Genomic DNA, 21,072 nt, shown 5'->3' with positions numbered 1-21,072 from the left:
CAATTGCTGAGAAGAGTACGTTTGACATTTTTCTCCACAAGACTCCTTTCTTGGTTCCTGTCCTGGTTCAGGGAACATGGCTATAATTGAGAGAAGTCCAAAGGCAAGGAAAGATTCATCTTACAGGAAATACACATGTATAAATCTAAAATATTTTATACAACTCACTTTAAAGGAAACTAGATTTGTTTCCAAATTCACTTAGTGTGAATTTTAGTAAACAGTATTTGCCAGCATTTTCTTATTAACATTCTAAATTTAAAAGATCAAAATGCTTCCAAGTATGATAAGTAAATTATGATACTGTTCACTAATTATTTCCTACAGTTCTGTGGTATCAAAGTGGGACTCAAAATTATCATCTTTAACCAACATCTCCCACTCACCAAGATCATTTTAGTCAATAAGAAGAATCACAGACAGATTTGCATGACAGAGAAAAAGTTTTCTCTTGTTCAAGGAAGAAAAAAAAATCTAAGTCTCAACCAACTACAAAATAGGCATTCCAAAGTTTGATGTCCAGTTTCCACAGCACCTCTACAGAATCCCAAAACCCCTTAGGTTAGCAAATAGTGCTTTAATGTGTATACATAAAAATGTGGTGTCTTCCCCTGGGGGGGGGGGGGATCTCATTCATCAGAAGCAAAAATTAATTTTTCTGAAAGTAAAAAAATACAAATTTAAAACATGAAAAACAAGAAAATATCTTCATACCCAAATACTAACACCAATTTTAGATATTTATATCACATAAATTCTCAAAAACCAATGAGTGCATTTTAACTTACATAAAACTCCCCAAACATGTGTTTCTCTAAGTGCTGTCCCTCCTACATCCAACTCAACTGGGATGCTTACCACAATCAAGATTTTTAAGGTGCTTGCCACAATGCCTGCTACTAGACCTGATTTCTGGAGATTGAAGCCCACAAATAGTCTTATAAAGAAAACTTTTCCGCATCACTACTATGCACATCTATCTGTTTTAAATACTTACTGATGGGTAGGTAGAGAGCTTCTTTTTTTGTTTTGTTTTGTTTTTAAAGATTTTGTTTATTTATTTGACAGACAGAGATCACAAGTAGGCAGAGAAGCAGGCAGAGAGAGAGAGGGGGAAGCAGGCTCCCTGCTGTGCAGAGAGCCCGATGGGGGGCTCGATCCCAGGACCCCAAGATCATGACCCGAGCCGTAAGCAGAGGCTTTAACCCACTGAGCCACCCAGGTGCCCCAGTAGATAGCTTCTTAAATAAGGTTTAATAAGAAGTTTTGTTTTGTTGTGTTTTTTTTTTTTTTTTTTTGCCTCTTTAAAACAGTAAGATAAAACATAACAACCCAATGTTACTCAATGTCCCAATTTAGGTACATTCTTTTTCATAAGATCATATTTCTCCTCTCAGGGTAATAGTCTCTAACAATACATCCCCCTTCAGGTTATTTTTTGGTACTATAAATGACTTTGGGACTCTACTGAGACACACCAGAATTGAGATTACATATGAGAAATATCCCATCTCTAAAGTAGGCCTTTAGTTTCTTTATAGTCTCTAACAATACATCCCCCTTCAGGTTATTTTTTTGGTACTATAAATGACTTTGGGACTCTACTGAGACACACCAGAATTGAGATTACATATGAGAAATATCCCATCTCTAAAGTAGGCCTTTAGTTTCTTTTTAAAAACAAAGAAATGTTCAGTTCTGGACAAGAAGAGGCAGAGATCACTCAAAGGGTTATATATAGAAGTTGCTAAGCAACCCTGGGCTTTATATGAATCGTGTTTCGAGTCTGTACCAACAGAGGGATTACTCCAAATGCCCCAGCAATATTTCCCAGAGTATTCAAGAAAAATTGTTTGGTAGGGCTCCCCAGTATTATTTGCACTTACCTTTGGGCACCAAACAAAGTGATGTTGCCCATACTCTGGTTTCTCTTCAGATCGCATAAATCTTTCGCCTTTTACTAAAGATTTCCGTGGAGACAAAGTGATGTTGCCCAGTGAAGACAAGTGGCCTTCTTTGGTGACTTCAGTGAGCGGTGACAAGAGAAAGGGGTATTAGTGAGGGCTTTCTGGCCCCTTCTGCTCTTTCTCCTAAGGCTGAAATAATGCTGATGGTGATATCCAGCTCAACCAAATGACCAAATTAAGGCAGTTCAATGGGCTAGATACTTGGTATTTTTTTATGAAAATATGAAAATGTAAACCTGTTTAACTCCTAGGCAAAATTCCATTCAAACAGGAATCCTGTAAATGCCCTACATTCTCTTACCTTGATGCAATATGTGTTACATCTACTGAAAAGAGGCTAACAGATCATATCTTTATTTGAAAACAAAAACCACAGATTACTAATCTATCAAGAGAACAGAAAAAAAAATCAATAATTATGTGGTTGAGTGTTAGAGGCTCTTTAATCCAATAGATGGGAATTTGATCAAGCATTTCCAGAACAACAAAACTACGTTTTATGAAGTATTATCAATTCAGACATGTTAACTTTCTATACTTAAATGTTTGTGAATAAGTAATTTTTAATCCCCTGCCACTGAGCATTCACCACATAATATAAAGCCAAACATGTCAATGCAATTCTTCCTATAATAAGAAATTTTAACAACAATTTTCAAGCTAAAATACAAAAGAGGATATGAATGTCATTATAAAGTAAGACTCTCAGCAAAAATAGGAAAAAAAGTAGGCAGTATATTTTTAAGCTTCTTTTGGAAGATAAATGCATGCTGAATAAATTGAAGTGACATTTGGTTTCTCATAATTCCAGCCTGTCCTGATGGCCTCCAAAGTAACAGATTCTTAAATGTAGCCTTTTTTCACTAAAACTGACACCTAGCCAGAATTGTCAAGAAAAAGTTATTTTTAAAGATGCTCTATTATGATTATTTAGAATCATATAAGCTAATTATATAGTAGAATTATTGATTAACCTCCCAATTACTGTAGAGTTACCAGTAAAAATTAGTTTCTTGGCAGTACCTATTTTGTGTACAGATTGGCTGTTAAATCATAAACATAAAACACTGAAAATGAACCAAAAGATAGTACTGAGGGGAAAAAAAGGATAATATGAAAACTTTCCGAATTTAAAAGGTCTCACTGAGCAAGAATCTGCTATATGCATATACACGCACACACACACAAACATACATACATGTATTAAAGAAATGAAAACATCTGTCATCCTAAAGATAGCTAAATGTATTGAAAGTGATTTGAACTTTGTAAAAAGAAAATACAAAAATTTAGTACTAATGAAGTAGGAATTCTACAGGTAGGGATGAGGAAGAACTACCATAGTGCTAGAGAAATTGATTTATTCCAGTTTTATGCTTTCTAATTACCCTGGCTATAGACCTACCTCAATATAGATACATAATGAAAATAATATGAAACCACCTCATCCAATTTTTCCTCTAAATAGCAGAAACAGGCAGGTATGAACAGGAAGGAAACTAGAAACAGTAAATCTGGCTAGCAGTAAATCACCAATCTAGTCTGGAGATGACACGTTTAGTTTAACTATATGTTCAATGTTTAACATATAGTTTAACTATATGTTCAATGTACAAATGAAATATATCCTAATTATTACTTGGCCATGGAGGGGGGCAGGGAAAGGAAAGAAAAAGAAATAAGTATCTCTGGCAAAGAAAAAAAAAAGGCACAATTAGAAAAAACACTATTATGAACTTGTCTAAATTCGAATATCAAATCAAATTATTACTGATGCCCTCTTATACAAAAGGATATATAGTAACAGAAGAGCTGATTAAATATTTATCATTAAAAAGATGAGGAATTCTTCAAAGAGTTCAAAATATGCCAGGTATCTTCCCCTTGCCCCTCCAAATTCACGGTCTAACCTTTTCAACCTTGCCCTCTCACCTCAAGAAGCTAATATAAGTGGTTTACATCACTGGGAACTCATGCCATTCTTTGCAGGCAACTGCTCTCAATTTGAAAAGCAGCTCCTGGCTTACTACTACTAGGTGCTGGTAGAGATTAACCACCTCCCCATTAACATCAAGTGACTATGAGATTTGAATTGTCCATGTTGAACTAGGTATTATCCTATTCACCAAACCTTCCATTATGGACTGCAGAATGGAATTCCATTTCAAAATGGAAGCGGTTTCTACATGTAAACTACACCACACAAAACAAGAGGCTCAGACTCCCAAAGCACTTGCTCCTACTACCTTGCTGCCTCTCCCTCAACCTACATATTTGACCTGAGGATAAGATCCCAATGGCCAAAAAACGGGGGGAAAAAGCTTGAGCTTGGATAATGAATGCATCTGTTTAAGTTAGGAGTATACTATAATTCCATTTAGCAGGAACCTTCCCAGTGAGCAAAACCCGGCTATACATATGGTTTTCTACTTTCAGTGGAATGAGAAGTAACTGGAAATACAGTCTGACACTGAATTATAGGCTAGTAACTACAGGGTCTAGCCAGCAAGGCAGAATTTGGAAACAAATTAAAGAATCAGTGACAGACAAGTATGTCGATTGACTTCTAGGAATAAGTACAGAGTATGATGACATCCGTTGCCAGTCAGCCATTCTCCTCAGTCTACGCCGCCCATGTTCACATACAAAGTGGCTAGGGTGGTCTTCCACCTTCAAGTCTAATCTGGCTACTACCTATGCCAAGCATGCAGCCAGTGAAAGAGCAGGCGGTCCCCACAAAAACCCAGGAATATTACCATTTTCTGGGCTGATCAACTACTTGGTAGTGGACTGATTACACTGGACCTATCATAGCAAGGAGGGACTCAAGGAGGGGCAGTATTTTGTCCTTATAAGGATAAACATGTTCTGGGTATAACTCTGTCTTTGATGCTTCTACCAGCATTACTATTCAAGGATTTATCTTATACTTTATCAATTGTCATGTTGGATGAAACAACAGTGCCTCTGACAACAGGATATATAATATAGATAATGAGCTAATTCTTGGGCAATTCACTGGTATTACTATATGCTCTATCATCTAGAAATAGCTGGCTTTATAAAATAGCAGAATGGCCTGCTGAAGGCTCAATTATTACATTTGATAGGCAACAGTCTGAGAGGTTGAGCTACTGTTCTAGAGGACTCAGTATTGTTTCAAACTAGCAGCCAATGTACAGCGATATCTGTCCATAAACAGAATATAGGTCCAGGAATCAAATGGAAGATGTCGGTGTAGCCCCTCTCATTATCATATCTGATAACAGATACAGGAAGAATTTTGCTTCACACCAACTTTAGGCTTGGTGCATGTGGCGTCCCAGTTCCCAATGAAGGGGAATTCTTCCAACAAGAAATATGGTCACATTTTTCATTAACTGAAAGCTAAGACTACTCTCTAGCCATCTTGTACTCCATTTGTCATTGAACCATGAGAAGACAAGGAGGAAGATGTTGTAGTTTCACAATGGAGGCCAAAAGGACTATGTTTAAAATCAGGAGATATACTGGGATGCCCCACAGTCCCCATAAGGTATAACCCAATAAAAACAAAACTACCAAGGACTCAGATCCTGTGGAAATGAACCTTGAAAATGTTCCCCATAAAGTTTTACCTTGCAAAGAACCCCATCCAGCCAAGGTGGAGGGTGATTACAATGGTCTATAGCAATTATGTTTTATATTACTTAGTCATTTTTTTCTCTATTTTTTTTTCCTTGTGCTGTCTTATATAAAGAATACTAGCCAATGTCTTCTAGTTCAGTGAGGGTTGGATGAGTCTGACATCACAGATGGTAGCGCAGATGATGGGACTTTGTGCACTGTTTACCTCAGGATCATAAAACATTTCACCTAGAAAAAGGTTAAGAGTATAGCCTGAGAGGCAAAAGGGGCAAACTATCCAGACATCTTTCATTTGCTCCTCCAGACCCATTCTCCATCATTCTGCCCACTGTTCTCTGTTTCAATACCATGACCTATATGAACTATATTAACAGATTTCTGGCAGCCAATAGGGTTTGGCCACTAGGGAGATCCAGGAAAAGAGAAGAGCAGGGGTGAGGGGGAGGATATCAGGATACATATACTCCCGGTTCCCTCCATGCCATTGAGCTCACCATGTCCCCTGACATAAGACCACTCACTGCTTTTCTCAAAATGGAAGTCTCTATATCATATTCTCCTTCTAGATTATATTAAGTTCCCCTTCACTTATTCCTTCAAACTACCCATGGGAGCAATTCAGCTAAGCCCTTGGTCACTGCGTTATTCACTTAGGTTTCCCTACTACCATATCTTTATAAATATTCACTTTATAAACAAATCAGCCTTAGATTATACTGCTTTGATTGACATCTATTTCCTGTGGAAGCCCTGACAGATATGCTGAAAACCTTTTATAACATTTTATATAACTTTTTATAACATTTTATAACTTTTTAATAAACATTAATTTCTGTATCCAGTTCTACAGGAAATAACGGGAAAAACAAAAACAAAGCAATAGCAAACAAAAAAAACCTTTAGACATATTGATTATAACACCATGAAGACAGCTGTCTACTTGGTCTTTATTGTTGTAGCCCAGACCTAACACAAAGCCTGATAGTTACATTGAAATATAGCTGTTAAATCAATGAATATATAGAACGCATGAGAACTGCATGGAGCCAGGTCAGTAAGTAAAATGAAATATAAAGCCTACTATTAATGAAGATAATTTACACTCACAAATAGGACATTAGACAACAATATAGTATCTTTTATATCGGGCAAATAAATACAGCAAGCCCATTTCCTTCTAAAATGAGCAAAATCCCAGATTCAACTATAAAAAATGATAAATAAATGTAGTCACTTTATCAAATTCTTTCCTCTTATTCATAACAAAAACCTTAGAGTTATCCTTGAGTCCTTTCTTTTTCTCATATCTAATCCATCAGGAGGTCCTTTTTTTTTTTTTAAGATTTTATTTATTTGTTTGACAGAGAGAGAGATCACAAGTAGGCAGAGAGTCAGGCGGAAGCAGGCTCCCTGCTGAGCAGAGAGCCAGATGACCTGTGGCTGGATCCCAGGATCCTGAGATCATGACCTGAGCCAAAGGCAGCTACTTAATCCACTGAGCCACCCAGGTGTCCCCAGGAGGTCCTTTTGATTCAAATTTCGTAACAGATCCAAATCCAACCACACTTTAACACCTCCACTGCTAAACTACTAGTCCAAACCACCATTGTCTTTCTCACCTAGATTATGTAATAGTCTTCCCTCTCACATCCTTGTCTCCTGAAATCTATTCTCCATCTCCTAAAACCTATTACCCAGATGTCTGACTGAACATTATTTCTGGGTATGTCTGTAAAGATCTTTCCAGAGATTAGGACTTGAACCAGTAGACTGAGTAAACAAGATTGCTCTCCCCAAGGTGAGTGGGCATCATCCAATCCACTTCAGTCCTGAACAGAAAAAAAAAGTGAGGAAGTAACAAAATCTCTCTGCAACATCTTCTCCTGCTCTCAAACTAGGATTTATAACATCTGTACTTGTGGTTCTCAGGCCTTCAGAGTCAGACTGAAATTTACACCATTGATTCTCCTGGTTTTAGGCCTTTGGACTTTCACTGGAACTGTGACACTGGCTTTCCTGGGCCTCCAGCTTGCACACAGCAGATCCTAGGACTTTTCAGTATACACAGTCACATAAGCAAATTCCGCTTAATAAAACATTTGTTTATTTGTTGGCTTAGAGAGAGAGAGAGTACTGGTCTATTTCCCTGGAGAACCCTAATACAGTAATCATTTGAACCATAAGATCATGTCATTTCTCTGGTCAAAACTCTCCAGGGGCTCCCTATCTCACCCACAGTAAGAACCAACCAATCTTTACAGTAATTTATGAGAACTTGCATAATCTGAGCCTTATTCAATTTATCTTTCTATGCCATTTCTTACTGCTCTGTTCCTAGCTCACTATATCCCAAACAGATTTCCTAAATACTTCAGGCAAACCCCTAAGGACTGTTTTGTCTGGAACTTTCTTCCACCCAATATCTACATAAGTAATTCCCCTTCACATCTTTGTACAAGTGCCATATGCTCAACAGTACCCACCTTAAAAAAAAAAAAAAAAAAAAAAAAAAAAGCCTATTTAAAACTGTTGGTCCATTCCTGTGTTATTTCTACCTTTCTATGTTTTCTTTTTGCCATAGCATTTATCATCCAATATTTACTATGTTTACTGTGTACCACCAGTCTCCTGCTACTGTAATGTGAGCTTCTCAAATGTGCAGATTTTTAGTCTGTTTTATTCACTCATATTCCAATGCCTGTAATTGTACCTAGCCCATAGTAGACACTAAATAAATTGCTGAAATGAATTCTGCTCCTTTACATGAACAAAGGGTGGGAATTGGACAAATTTGCCTCTTTTTTTTTTTTTTAAGATTTTATTTATTTATTTGACAGAGAGAGAGATCACAAGTAGGCAGAGAGAGAGGAGGAAGCAGGCTCCATGCAGAGCAGAGAGCCTGATGCGGGGCTCGATCCCAGGACCCTGAGATCATGACCTGAGCCAAAGGCAGCGGCTTAATCCACTGAGCCACCCAGGCGCCCCCAAATTTGCCTCTCTTACCTAGTCATCTGTCATTTGTTTAAAAGTATTAGGTATAATCTATTAAAAAAAAAAAAAAAAAACCTGAGGATGGTGGGGCACATGGTGGCTCAGTTGGGCTCTCTGCTCAGCAGGGTGTCCACTTCTCCCTCTGCACATTGTCTCTGTCTCTCTCTCTCAAATAAGTAAAATAACAATAACAAGAAAACCTTGAAGTTTGAAACTCTAGTTTATTCCTAAAGCTTTCCAATTTAACTTATTTTTCCATAGAAATCATTCAATAATAGAGTTTTATTTTTAAAGATGACATTGATTTTTATATATGAGTGTGTGCATGTGTAAAATAAATACACTAAATTCCAGAAATTTATTTTCCAGTTAACAATAAAAAAATAGTCCCTATTCAAAGATAAAGCTCAAGTTAAAAAGATACACATGGGGCACCTGGGTGGCTCAGTGGGTTAAAGCCTCTGTCTTTGGCTCAGGTCATGACTTCAGGGTCCTGGGATGGAGCCCCACATCAAGCTCTCTGCTCAGCAGGGAACCTGCTTCCTCCCCTCTCTCTCTCTGCCTGCCTCTCTGCCTGCTTGTGATCTGTCTGTCAAATAAATAAATAAAATCTTTAAAAATAAATAAATAAATAAGGTACAAAACTTTGTAAGTTTCAGAGGTTTGATACTGTATAAGTTGTTTAAAATGAGTGCTCTCTCTTCAAACGAATGTGGAATTCTTTATCTTTTCTGTATTTAATTAACACCAGTCATTTGGGGAAAGGAAAAAACTTCATAGACTCAGAAGTGTTGAACCAATATTTGAACACTGTATTAAGTTAAATTTTGCAGGGTTACCAGTTTAAAGCACGGAGTTTCTCATCTACCATGTGGCCTGTGTGAGTACTACCCTAAGGCATCTAGCCTGCTCGCTACTCCCTACTAATCATATTCAAAAAGTATGATGCCTTTACTGTAAGTGGCCCAGGGTGGTGTTTTCTAGATATCTAAATGATTAAAATCTGTATTAGTCAGGGTTCTTCAGAGATACAGAACCAATAGTAGATATAGAAGTATTTATTAAAGAGATTTATCATAGGGAATTGATTCATGTGGTATAGAGACTGAGAAGTCACAAGATCTGCAGTGGACAAGCTAGAGAACCAGGAGGGCCAATGGTTTTAGTGCTTCCAGTTGAAGTCTGAAGGCCTGAGAACCAAAAGAGCTGATGGCATAGTTCCAATCAGAGCTCAAAGGCTTGAGAACCAGAGAGCTCATGATGTAAGTTCTGGTCCAAGTCCAAATACAAAAGCAGGAGAAGACCTACGTTTCAGCTCAAAGACAGGCAAGGAGAAAGAGTTCTCCCTTACTCCATGTCTTTTTGTTCTGTACAGGACTTGGCCCACTCACATTGGGGATGGCAGTCAGCTTTACTCAGTCTACTAATTCAAATGTTAATTTCATCTAGAATTCCCCTTACAGACACCTTTAGAGTAATATTTAGCTGAATATATGGGAACCCTGTGGTCTAGTTAAGTTGACAAATAAAATTAACCATCCGAAGATCACTATGGACCATATTAGGACAGATAGCAAGAACATTATCAGTGCCCTATTCTAAAAATATGAAGGTTTTTCAGCTCTCCCTGCAAGCTGAAGGCCATCTGTCTCTGACTATCCTTACTAATTGGCATAGAGGGAAAAAAAAAAATCACCAGATCAATTGCTGCATACCAGGTACCAAGGACTGTACTGATACCATATTTTAGAAAGCAAAGCAACTGGAGTCACACCAATTAGGTTTACTTTATTTAGTCCACAGTTGTTCTCTGAGATCATCCATCAAATCAGCAAATCAAAAGGGAATGTTATATGAATCTTTTATCTTTGCTATATTGTTCAAGTCTTTGAGAGTGGCCATACTTGCTGCAATGTTTCCAATGATGCAATACTGCTTAGGATTTTTCTTTTTTGTTAGTGAGGGGCAGTTCTACAGGCTCCCACTTGGTCCTTCCTAAAGAGTCCTCACTCCACAAGAAGTCAGTGTGAAAACTGTCAATTTCCAAGTCTGTTGCAACTATGCACTCAGGAAACTGGAAATTAACTACAGCCTCAGTCTGCCAAGCCACTTGGACCCATAGTGACGAAGATCAAGTGACCTACAGAAGCTTCAAGTCTAACTGATATGCCACTGTGGCATTTCCATCCTTAGGATCACTCCAGATTCTGTTTTTATTAATTCTCAAAAGTCTGGGCTTCTTCCTGGTAAACAGCAGGTCTCCTTGGGAAAGGCTTGAAAGATTTAAAATGTATGCGTGGTGGTATTTTATGTCCTTTCTCAAGGGAAATCAGCCTCTCCTTTAATCAAATGACTGCAAGAGAAGCAGTTCTCCCTATTTCAGTTAACACAAGTCAAGTTTCTACTCAACATACATAGAATTTCCCCAGTTTTATAGATCAGGTAAAAATTTGGTAATCTACCAATATATCATATTCCAAAGGACACTGTGATCTATTACTCAGATGTGTTTAGGATCACATTTAAACATCAAATGTGATCCTAAACACAACCTTACATTTCAAAACAACGATTGCCACTCTACACTTGAAGACTATTACGGCAATTACAATTACCTAATGAAGTGTTTTGCTACCAGATCCCATAACCCCCACTAAAATCAATGAGTTCAGTTCAAAGGCAAAGTATCTCAATAGCATTTCCGAGCCTGTAGCTACTTCTGCAAATGTCTGCTCCTCTCACCACTACATTTTAAAATTATAAATGAAAGGTGTGACTTCATCAAGGACAGAGTGACATGGTAGATAAATCTGTGCATGATAAACCTATCCTCCCATTCCCATCCTCCCAGGCCTCTCTCCCTCTTCACATCCTAGAAATGTTCACGCATCTCAACCTCATTAAATGTTACCTCTTGTTGAGCTCAAGGTCCAGTCAAATAAGCAAGCAAACTGTTGGAGTCATTAAATTAAATCCACATTAAAACCATATTGTTGTTAAGAACACTCAATATAGATAAATCTGGCTCAATCTGAATATTAGAATATTCAGAATTAGAATATGAATATTATGAATACTCATATTAGTATGCTCCATCCTCCTTAGTCTACTTTTCTTAGAATTCAACCCAGTACACTATCTACAGGTTACTGCTAACACAAATTAGCTTGCTACCTAAAATGCCAACTTCATTGTGAAAGCCTAGGATCTGACTCAGTTATGGGCCTGAAGGAACTGACAGGCATACAGGTAGATCTTGAGAAGAATAGTATTCTATTCTCTATAGAAGCAAAAACTGTCTCTATACCTCTGGTTTATTCATATTGATTTTAATACTTGGAAATATTTTGAATCAGTATTTTTTTTTCCATTTACACAAACACCACCTCAATCTAAGGTACCATAATCACCTGCCTAGAATGCTGCAATTTCCTCCTAACCCTTTGAAAATGTAATTGTTATATACCATTAGGCCAAGGAGACTAGAATTAAAACATAAAGGCATTAAAAGGTTATAAACAGACTATTTCCAAAAAAATTAAAAATCATTCTAGTAAACATAAGGGTAAGGGGTGATGAGTAGAAATAGGAAGGCAAGTTCCAGACTGGATCAGACATGATGGTGGGTTGGACTAGAGTGTTAACACTAGGGATTAAAACAAGGGTAAGATTCAATAGGATAGAGGTGAACTGGTGGGGGAAGGAGGAGAGAGGAAAGAGAGGAATAAATAATGGTAGATTTCTACTGAGTAGATACATGGTACCATTTACTTAAAAGAGAGAGATGGTCTTCACCAAATATGCATCTAAAGACCAGAGAAAAGATTTGGGTATAGATATAAATTTTGAAGTAAATCAGGATATATATTTAAGCAGTACTACTCAAACGTGTGATGCATGGACCAATGCTGAGCTGCCAACTATCATCACTGGTCCATAATGAGATAGGTAGAGAATATGAAAATAAGCATCTGGAAACTTTTACAGCAACTGTACGAAGTATTTTTATATATTTTATTGTAAATAAAAACTAGGGCTTTTCTTTCACATTTAATTTTTCTAATACTTTTATTGAATTTTATAAAAGCATGTCTCTATTAGATCATATATATTTTTAAAATATATATTTAAATGTATTTAAAATATATATTTTAAAATAATATGTATTTTAAAAATATGTAATAGACTGATCTTTCTCCATAGGTTCGAAAGCCCTGATTTAAAGCTGTGGTAGTAACTGCAATCCCTTAAGGAAAGAAATCTACAGAAAAATTTTAACATTTAGGGATTGGGGGTGACTATGTATTTTGTCTTTGTTACCTTCATCAGCTTATAGCATCATAAAAATTGTATGCCCTGTCCTGGGATCGAGCCCCGCATCGGGCTCTCTGCTCTGCAGGGAGACTGCTTCCTCCTCTCTCTCTGCCTGCCTCTCTGCCTACTTGTGATCTCTCTCTCTGTCAAATAAATAAATAAAATCTTAAAAAAAAAAAAAATTGTATGCCCTGGAATGTAATTCGTAAGATCACCTTACCACCTATATCTCCTTATCACCACCAATAATATTTACTGAGCACTAACTTCTTGTCAGTCTTTACATGGATTATTTCATTTAATTCTCACTAAATCTCAGCAAACCTACTATTATTATCCTCATGTTATAGATTCAAAACTTAAGGGTTAGGGACATTAAATAACTTGCCAGGGTCACTTAACTAATAAGTCAGGGGGCTGGGATTAGAAGACAGACCAAATGATACTGCAAAACACACATATTGTCAATGTATCAACCAGCCAGTTTCTGTATTTTAAATAAAATATTTCATGAAGCTCAGAAAAAACTTCTGGGTACATGTCTTCCAGAACTAGGAATTTATTTACATCTTGGTTATCAGGAAAGTTTTGTATATTGGCATCTATCAATGGATTACTCTTAGTACTTCCCATTAGGCAATAATTACTCAAGAAAAAAAGATAAAGGCATACCTTCAAGAACCTAACATACTACCTGGTAAATACTGAGTGAATTAATGCCTATTTCAGGAGAGTTTGGATCTAAGAAACTAACTTTTCTTGATAGAAAAATAGTTTAATCTATCCATAAACTTGGACAACACAATAATGTGATCACACTGGTTCTCTAGCTGACTTGATTTTATTGAGAGTGTTTTCATTATTGACTTGAATCTTTTCCATTAGGCTTCCCATATGGATTAAGGCAATTTTACCTTGCCTTGTCATCCCTTGAGGACTAACTCATATATTCTACACCTTTGGAATATATTTGTGCTAGTCTTCTTATTTTCATTTTTTAAACATAAACACCTATTAAACTTTATGTAAGTCAGGCAAGGCTTTTTCTAAATTTCAAGAATACCATTTTATAGCCCATAATAAACAATTAAAAATAAAAATTAACCATTATCTATTACAGTGCATTTATTTAACCTATACTTTTCCATTTTTGTCTAACTCACATCTGAATTTTTTTCTTAGCTCCAAGAAAATGTGATCCTAAATAATATTAACGATGTAACAGTTTACTTATTTCAGTCTTCCCTTTGTAGTACAAAACTCCCACTAGATGACCGCTTCTACAGAGCAGTTTACTAACATATATTTTCTTGCATTAATTTTCTCCAGCAGATTATAACACAAACATTTCCTTCTCTGAATTTGTGGGCACAGATTATTTTGAATACATATACAATCCAGATTATACTGGATAATTTTTAAGAAAAGTCAGATGGAAAAATAAATGATTTTCTAATTGAAAGTCTGAGTCATGATTCATTTGTGATGAAATCCTGACATGTTCATTCTGTTCCACACAAAAAAAAACTCTGAAAGATATCAGGAATGTGAGCTGAAGTAATACAATTTCCACTGGAATGATCACTAAAATACCTCTGTTGGTTTTAATATGAGATATTTTAGCACACTGTAAAGATTATGGGGGTGAGTTTAAACCCTTATAGTGAGAAATTCCACCATCGAAAATGAACTACTCTAAGTGGCAACAGCACAGGCTCCTTAATTATAGAATAGAGATAAAAGCACACAATCAACTTTAACCGAAAGATCTGTAAGGATTTGGCAGTAATGTATTTTTATGCATTACTAGCACTACAGGGAAAGAAAAAAAAAAAAAGGAAAAAAAAAGAAAACCTTGGATTCTTATAAGAAATTAAAAGATTATGATTTCATTGAAAACATAGGTAAATATGTTGGGGCAATTAAGGCAAAAAGAGAAAAGAAAAGAAAAATTAACAAGTGGTCAGCGAATGACATCAACAACTTCATGCACTCTTTGACCTTGCCACTCAAAGTGTGGTCCAGCAGCATCACCTGTGAATTTGTTCAAAATGCAAATTTGCAAGCCCCTACCAAAGCCTCCTGATTTGTAGTTTAACAGAACCCATCATAGGTGATCCAGAGGCACTATGGCTACTTGCATAGTTAGGGACAGAAAGCAAAATCTCATAATGGCTTTAGCTATCTCATCCTGCCCATTTTCAATTCCAGGCCTTATCTTGGGGCCTTTGGTTTGTTACTGCAGAAACTTCCCTTCCGTATAGTTCAGTCTAGTATGTTCACTAGGAAAAGAGTAATCAGAACTTAGGTGGTCTCCAAAATATAACAGTAATAGTGTAGATCATGATTGTTTTGTTTTGGGGTTTTTTGGTATTGCACTGGCTTTTTTTTTCTTTAAGATTTTCTTTATTTATTTGAGAGAGAGGGAGAGTATATGAACAAGCAGAGGGTAGGGGCAGAGGGAGAGGGAGCCAGATGCTGAATTCAGTCCCAGGACCCTAGGATCATGACCTGAGCCAAAGGCAGACACGACTGAGCCACCCAGGCACCCTGTGTTGGCTTTTCTTAAGGGTAAGCATTACATAAAGGTGGACACAGTTTAAAAACAAAAATGCTCCCTCACTGAAAGTCCAAAAATTCTCAAAAGGATGATCTTCAATTAGCCTGCAAATACAGTCATTTAAATGTATATAACATATAACAGTACAATATTAAGTTATCAGCTATTATTACTTTACCTTAATCGGCTGATCAGCCAGAAAATCAACTAAAGGTCACAGAAAAGAGATGGAAGCAATGGAAAGCAAAGAGGAGGAAAGGAAACAGAATAAAAGGCTCAGTTACCACAAAAATATGTCTAATATCTAATGAATGTTTGTCTCGGAAATTAGTAATTAACTTTTATTACGATTATCAAGAAATTATGTGGTAGAGTCTCCACTCCTCATAAACATCTACTCAAGAAATAAATACTTCGGGGGAGTCAAGATGGCGGGGAAGTAGGAGGAGGCACCATTTCACCCTGTACCCTAAAGTGAGCTGATTACCTACCAAAGAACTCTGACCACCCATGAAATCAGCCTGAGATCAGAATTATACACGTCTGGATCTCTACAGGAGCAGAAGACGCCAGTGGCAGGTAAAGCAGACTGGGAGCATCCCACTGATATCGGAAGGTAAACAAAAGGGGGAGGGAGCCACCAGAGGTGACCGATCGGAAAGTAACACCCCAACACGAGAGTGCTCTGCGTCTGGGGACCAGCATTAACTTGGAGTCTGGTTGAAAGCACTCAAAAAACAAACAGCAAAGGATCGCAGGGGGTAATAGTGGGAACCTGGGCGGTTAGGGTCAGGGACCTAAGTCCCCAGACCCAGGACAGCCTCCCCTGGCGCGGAGCCAGAGAGAGTGCGGCGGAGAAATCAGGTCTCCGTCCCTGAGCTGCCAGCGCCCCAAGAACGAGTGGGGTCTGGCTCCCGTGAGGGGCTGGGAGCCTGGCCAGACGGCAATCCTGAAACGCACACGTCCCACACCCTCCCTTGGGATACGTGCTCATAGACGCTAGCCTGGAGCTCCGGCAGCCGGAAAAACCAGACATTCCCAGCCCGGGACAGCGGGAAAATCTCAGTGTGCGATCTCTGCTCGGAACCTCTCTGGCGGTCTGGAGCTGCCTAGACAGCCACCGCTGCCCTGGTTTTGGGTACAAAGAGGAGCTCCTGCATCCCCAGGGACAGTGACTCAGAACCGACTCTGCCAGCAGCTTTTGCAAAACAGTCTGAGGCTTCTCTCTGAGAGGGAGGTTGGGGTGCTGTTTGCTCTCCTCTAAACCTCCAAAAACCATCAAAAGCTGTCAAGGCGAGAGAAAGCAGATGAAAGAACATAAAAACCCCCAGAGAACAAAAGGCTGAAAAAAACAGTTTCCTGAAAAAAAAAGAGCTCACCCCCTTGAGGGGAGCAGGAGGACCTAACTCAGGGAACATCATTGTCTGAAAACCCACGTGGCAGGCCCCTCCTCCAGAAAACCAACCAGGAAGGAAGGAAAAAAAAAAAAAAAAAAGACTACAAGAGAACAACCACCACTACTTCATAAATACAACTTTTATTTTTAACTCTTTACCAATATTCTGGTTCTTTTTTTTTTTTATACATACAGATAATTTTTTAACCTATTTACCATCACACTGAGATGTCCAGTACATCAAATTCTTTAATAACCTTCTAACCTGAACTTTTTGATACATACACCCGTGTTTTTCTTTTGTTTTTCTATTTTTTTAATTCTTTTTTAATTTTAACTTAGTTTAGTCTAGTTTATTCTTTTTTAATTTTTATTTTCTACTATACATATAGAGTTAAACTTCAAGGTAATCCCCTTTCCCCAATCAATGCTACCCCTATAGGCAAACCAGTTTCTAATCCCCCTGTAACTTAGGAAAGTTGATTCCCTTAACAAAAACATCAAGATACCTTCAGAAAGAATCAAAATAACCTTCCTCACCCACACTGAGAATCTATAACCATTCTCCCAATTTTTCCTTCTGTCAGTGTTTCTGTGAATTTGTGTTTGTCCTGATAATACATAAATCTTATACTTGGGGTTCTTTCTGATGAGGTCCTTCCCTTTTTTTTGCTTATATATACATATTTTTTTCTCTTGACATATACTTTTATCACTCTTTTTGTCTGTCTGTTTTTGTTTGTATACTCCACAAATCTTACCTTGTGGCCCATTTGGGCTGAGCCTTCTCTTGGATCTTCCCTTTTTTTCCTATCTCTCTCTCTCTTTTTTTTTTTCCTTTTTTCTTTCCCCTTTTTTTTTTCTTTCTTCTTCTCTATTTCTTTTTCTTTTCTTTTTTCTCTCATTTGGGTGGGGAATCCTGATTGCACAGAAGCGTTCCAGGGTGCACATTGACTGCACCACAATCGATAAGTCCAGCTGCATCTGTTTAGTCATCTCTTACCAAAATGACTAGGAGGAGGAATACCCAACAGAAGAAAAATACAGAGGATGGGCCTTCTGCAACAGAGCTAATGGCTATCGACATAAACAATATGTCAGAAAAGGAATTCAGACTAACAATTATCCAGGCAATAGCTAGGTTGGAGAAAGCCATGGATGACCAAACAGAATTGATTAGGGCAGAACTGAAAGCCACCAGGGATGATGTTCACAATGTTAGGGCAGAACTGAAAGCCACAAGGGATGATGTTCAAAATGCTCTCAATGAGTTCCAATCCAATCTAAATTCTCTAAAAGCTAGGGTAACTGAGACAGAAGATAGAATTAGTGATCTGGAGGACAAACAGATAGAGAGAAAGGATCAGGAGGAAGCCTGGAACAAACAGCTCAGAAGCCATGAAAACAGAATCAGGGAAATAAACGATGCCATGAAACGTTCCAACGTCAGAATTATTGGAATCCCTGAAGGGGAAGAAAAAGAAAGAAGTCTAGAAGATATAGTGGAAGAAGTTGTCTATGAAAATTTTCCCAATCTCACGAATGGAAACAATGTTCATGTACTAGAGGCAGAAAGATTTCCTCCCAAGATTTTAGATTCTCGAAAGTCCTCACGGCACCTTATAGTTAGAATGGGGAATTATGTTTCAAGAGAGACCCTCTTAAAAGCAGCTAGGACAAAGAAGCTTCTTACATACAGAGGAAAGCCCATTAGAATAACGTCAGACCTTTCCACAGAGACCTGGAAAGCCAGGAAGGGCTGGCAAAATATATTCAGAGTACTAAATGAGAAGAACATGCAACCAAGAATACTCTATCCAGCAAGACTGACATTTAAAATGGATGGAGAGATAAAGAGTTTCCAAGACCGGCAAGGCTTAAAAGACTATGCAACCACCAAGCCGACACTGCAGGAAATATTAAGGGGGGGTCCTATAAAAGAGAAAAAATCCTAAGAATATCATTGAACAGAAATATAGAAACAATCTATAGACAGAAAGACTTCAAAGGCAACACGATGTCAATAAAAACCTATCTCTCAATAATCACTCTCAATGTGAATGGCCTAAATGCGCCCATAAAACGACCCAGTGTTGCAGATTGGATAAAACGACAGGACCCATCCATATGTTGTCTACAAGAGACCCATTTTGAACCTAAGGATACACCCAGACTGAAAGTGAAGGGATGGAGAAGCATCTTTCATGCCAATGGGCCTCAAAAGAAGGCCGGGGTAGCGATTCTCATATCAGATAAATTAGATTTTAAACTAAAGACTGTAGTCAGAGATACAGAAGGACACTACATAATTCTTAAAGGGACTATCCGCCAAGACGATCTAACAATTGTGAATATCTATGCCCCCAATAAGGGAGCACCCAATTACATAAGAAAACTATTAATCAAGATAAAGAGACATATTGATATGAATACAATAATAGTAGGAGATCTTAATACGCCTATCTCAGATACAGACAGATCATCGAAGCAGAAAATTAATAAAGAAATAAGAGCATTGAATGAAACATTGGACCAGATGGACCTCATCGACGTATACAGAACATTCCACCCTAAAACAACAGAATACTCATTCTTCTCAAGTGCACATGGAACCTTCTCCAGAATAGACCACATACTGGGTCACAAAGCAGGACTCAACCGATACCAAAAGACTGACATTATTCCCTGCATATTCTCCGATCACAATGCTTTGAAACTGGAGCTCAATCACAAGGAAAAGTTCAGAAGGAACTCAAACACCTGGAAGCTAAAGACCACCTTGCTTAAGAATGCTTGGATCAACCAGGAGATCAAAGATGAACTTAAACAATTCATGGAAACCAATGAGAATGAAGACACCTCGGTCCAAAACCTATGGGATACAGCAAAGGCGGTTCTAAGGGGGAAATACATAGCCATCCAAGCCTCCCTCAAAAACATTGAAAAATCCAGAATACACCAGCTGTCTCTACACCTTAAAGAACTGGAGAATCAACAACAAATCAAACCAACTCCACATGCAAGAAGGGAAATAATCAAGATTAGAGCAGAGATCAATGAGGTAGAAACGAGAGATACAGTAGAACGTATCAATGAAACTAGAAGCTGGTTTTTTGAAAGAATCAATAAGATCGATAAACCATTGGCCACACTAATCCAAAAGAAAAGAGAGAAAGCCCAAATTAATAAAATTATGAATGAAAAGGGAGAGATCACAACTAACACCAAGGAAATAGAAACAATCATCAGAAATTATTACCAACAGTTATATGCCAATAAGCTAAGCAACCTAGATGAAATGGATGCATTCCTGGAAAGCTACAAACTCCCAAAATTGAACCAGGAAGAAATTGACAACCTGAATAGACCGATATCTAGTAATGAGATTGAAGCAGTGATCAAAAACCTCCCAAAAAACAAGAGCCCAGGACCTGACGGATTCCCTGGGGAATTCTACCAAACTTTCAAAGAAGAAATAACACCAATTCTCCCTGAAGCTGTTCCAAAAAATTGAAGCAGAAGGAAAACTTCCAGACTCTTTTTATGAAGCCAGCATTACCCTGATCCCCAAACCAGGCAAAGACCCTACCAAAAAGGAGAATTTCAGACCAATATCACTGATGAATATGGATGCAAAGATTCTCAACAAGATCCTAGCAAACAGGATCCAGCAGCACATTAAAAAGATTATCCGCCATGACCAGGTGGGATTCATCCCTGGGTTGCAAGGTTGGTTCAACATTCGCAAATCAATCAGTGTGATAGAACACATCAATAAGAGAAGAGAGAAGAACCACATGGTCCTCTCAATTGATGCAGAAAAAGCATTTGACAAAATCCAGCATCCGTTCCTGATGAAAACGCTTCAAAGTATAGGGATAGAGGGAACATTCCTGAACTTCATAAAATCTATCTATGAAAGACCCACAGCAAATATCATCCTCAATGGGAAAAAGCTTGCAGCCTTCCCATTGAGATCAGGAACACGACAAGGATGCCCACTCTCACCACTCTTGTTCAACATAGTATTAGAAGTTCTAGCAACGGCAATCAGACAACAAAGAGAAATAAAAGGTATCCAAATTGGCAAGGAAGGAGTCAAACTCTCTCTCTTCGCAGATGACATGATTCATTCTATGGAAAACCCCAAAGACTCCACCCCCAAACTACTAGAACTCATACAGCAATTCAGTAACGTGGCAGGATACAAAGTCAAT

General features: G+C 37.9%; 1 protein-coding gene and 1 pseudogene across 1 annotated transcript in view; one reads left to right on the top strand and one right to left on the bottom strand.

The window, feature by feature from the left end:
- The window catches only part of GBE1 (1,4-alpha-glucan branching enzyme 1), a 287,252-nt gene that overhangs the window by 244,396 nt on the left and 21,784 nt on the right, over nucleotides 1–21,072 (bottom strand). The gene's annotated exons all lie outside the window — the stretch shown is intronic.
- Nucleotides 1,917–2,041, top strand: LOC123941039 (annotated as a pseudogene).

The sequence above is a fragment of the Meles meles genome, chromosome 4, assembly GCF_922984935.1.
Source record: "Meles meles chromosome 4, mMelMel3.1 paternal haplotype, whole genome shotgun sequence".
NCBI classification, from domain to species: Eukaryota; Metazoa; Chordata; class Mammalia; order Carnivora; family Mustelidae; genus Meles; species Meles meles.
The sequence above is the reverse complement of the archived record's forward strand: the minus strand, read 5'-3'. Positions and strand labels throughout refer to the sequence as shown.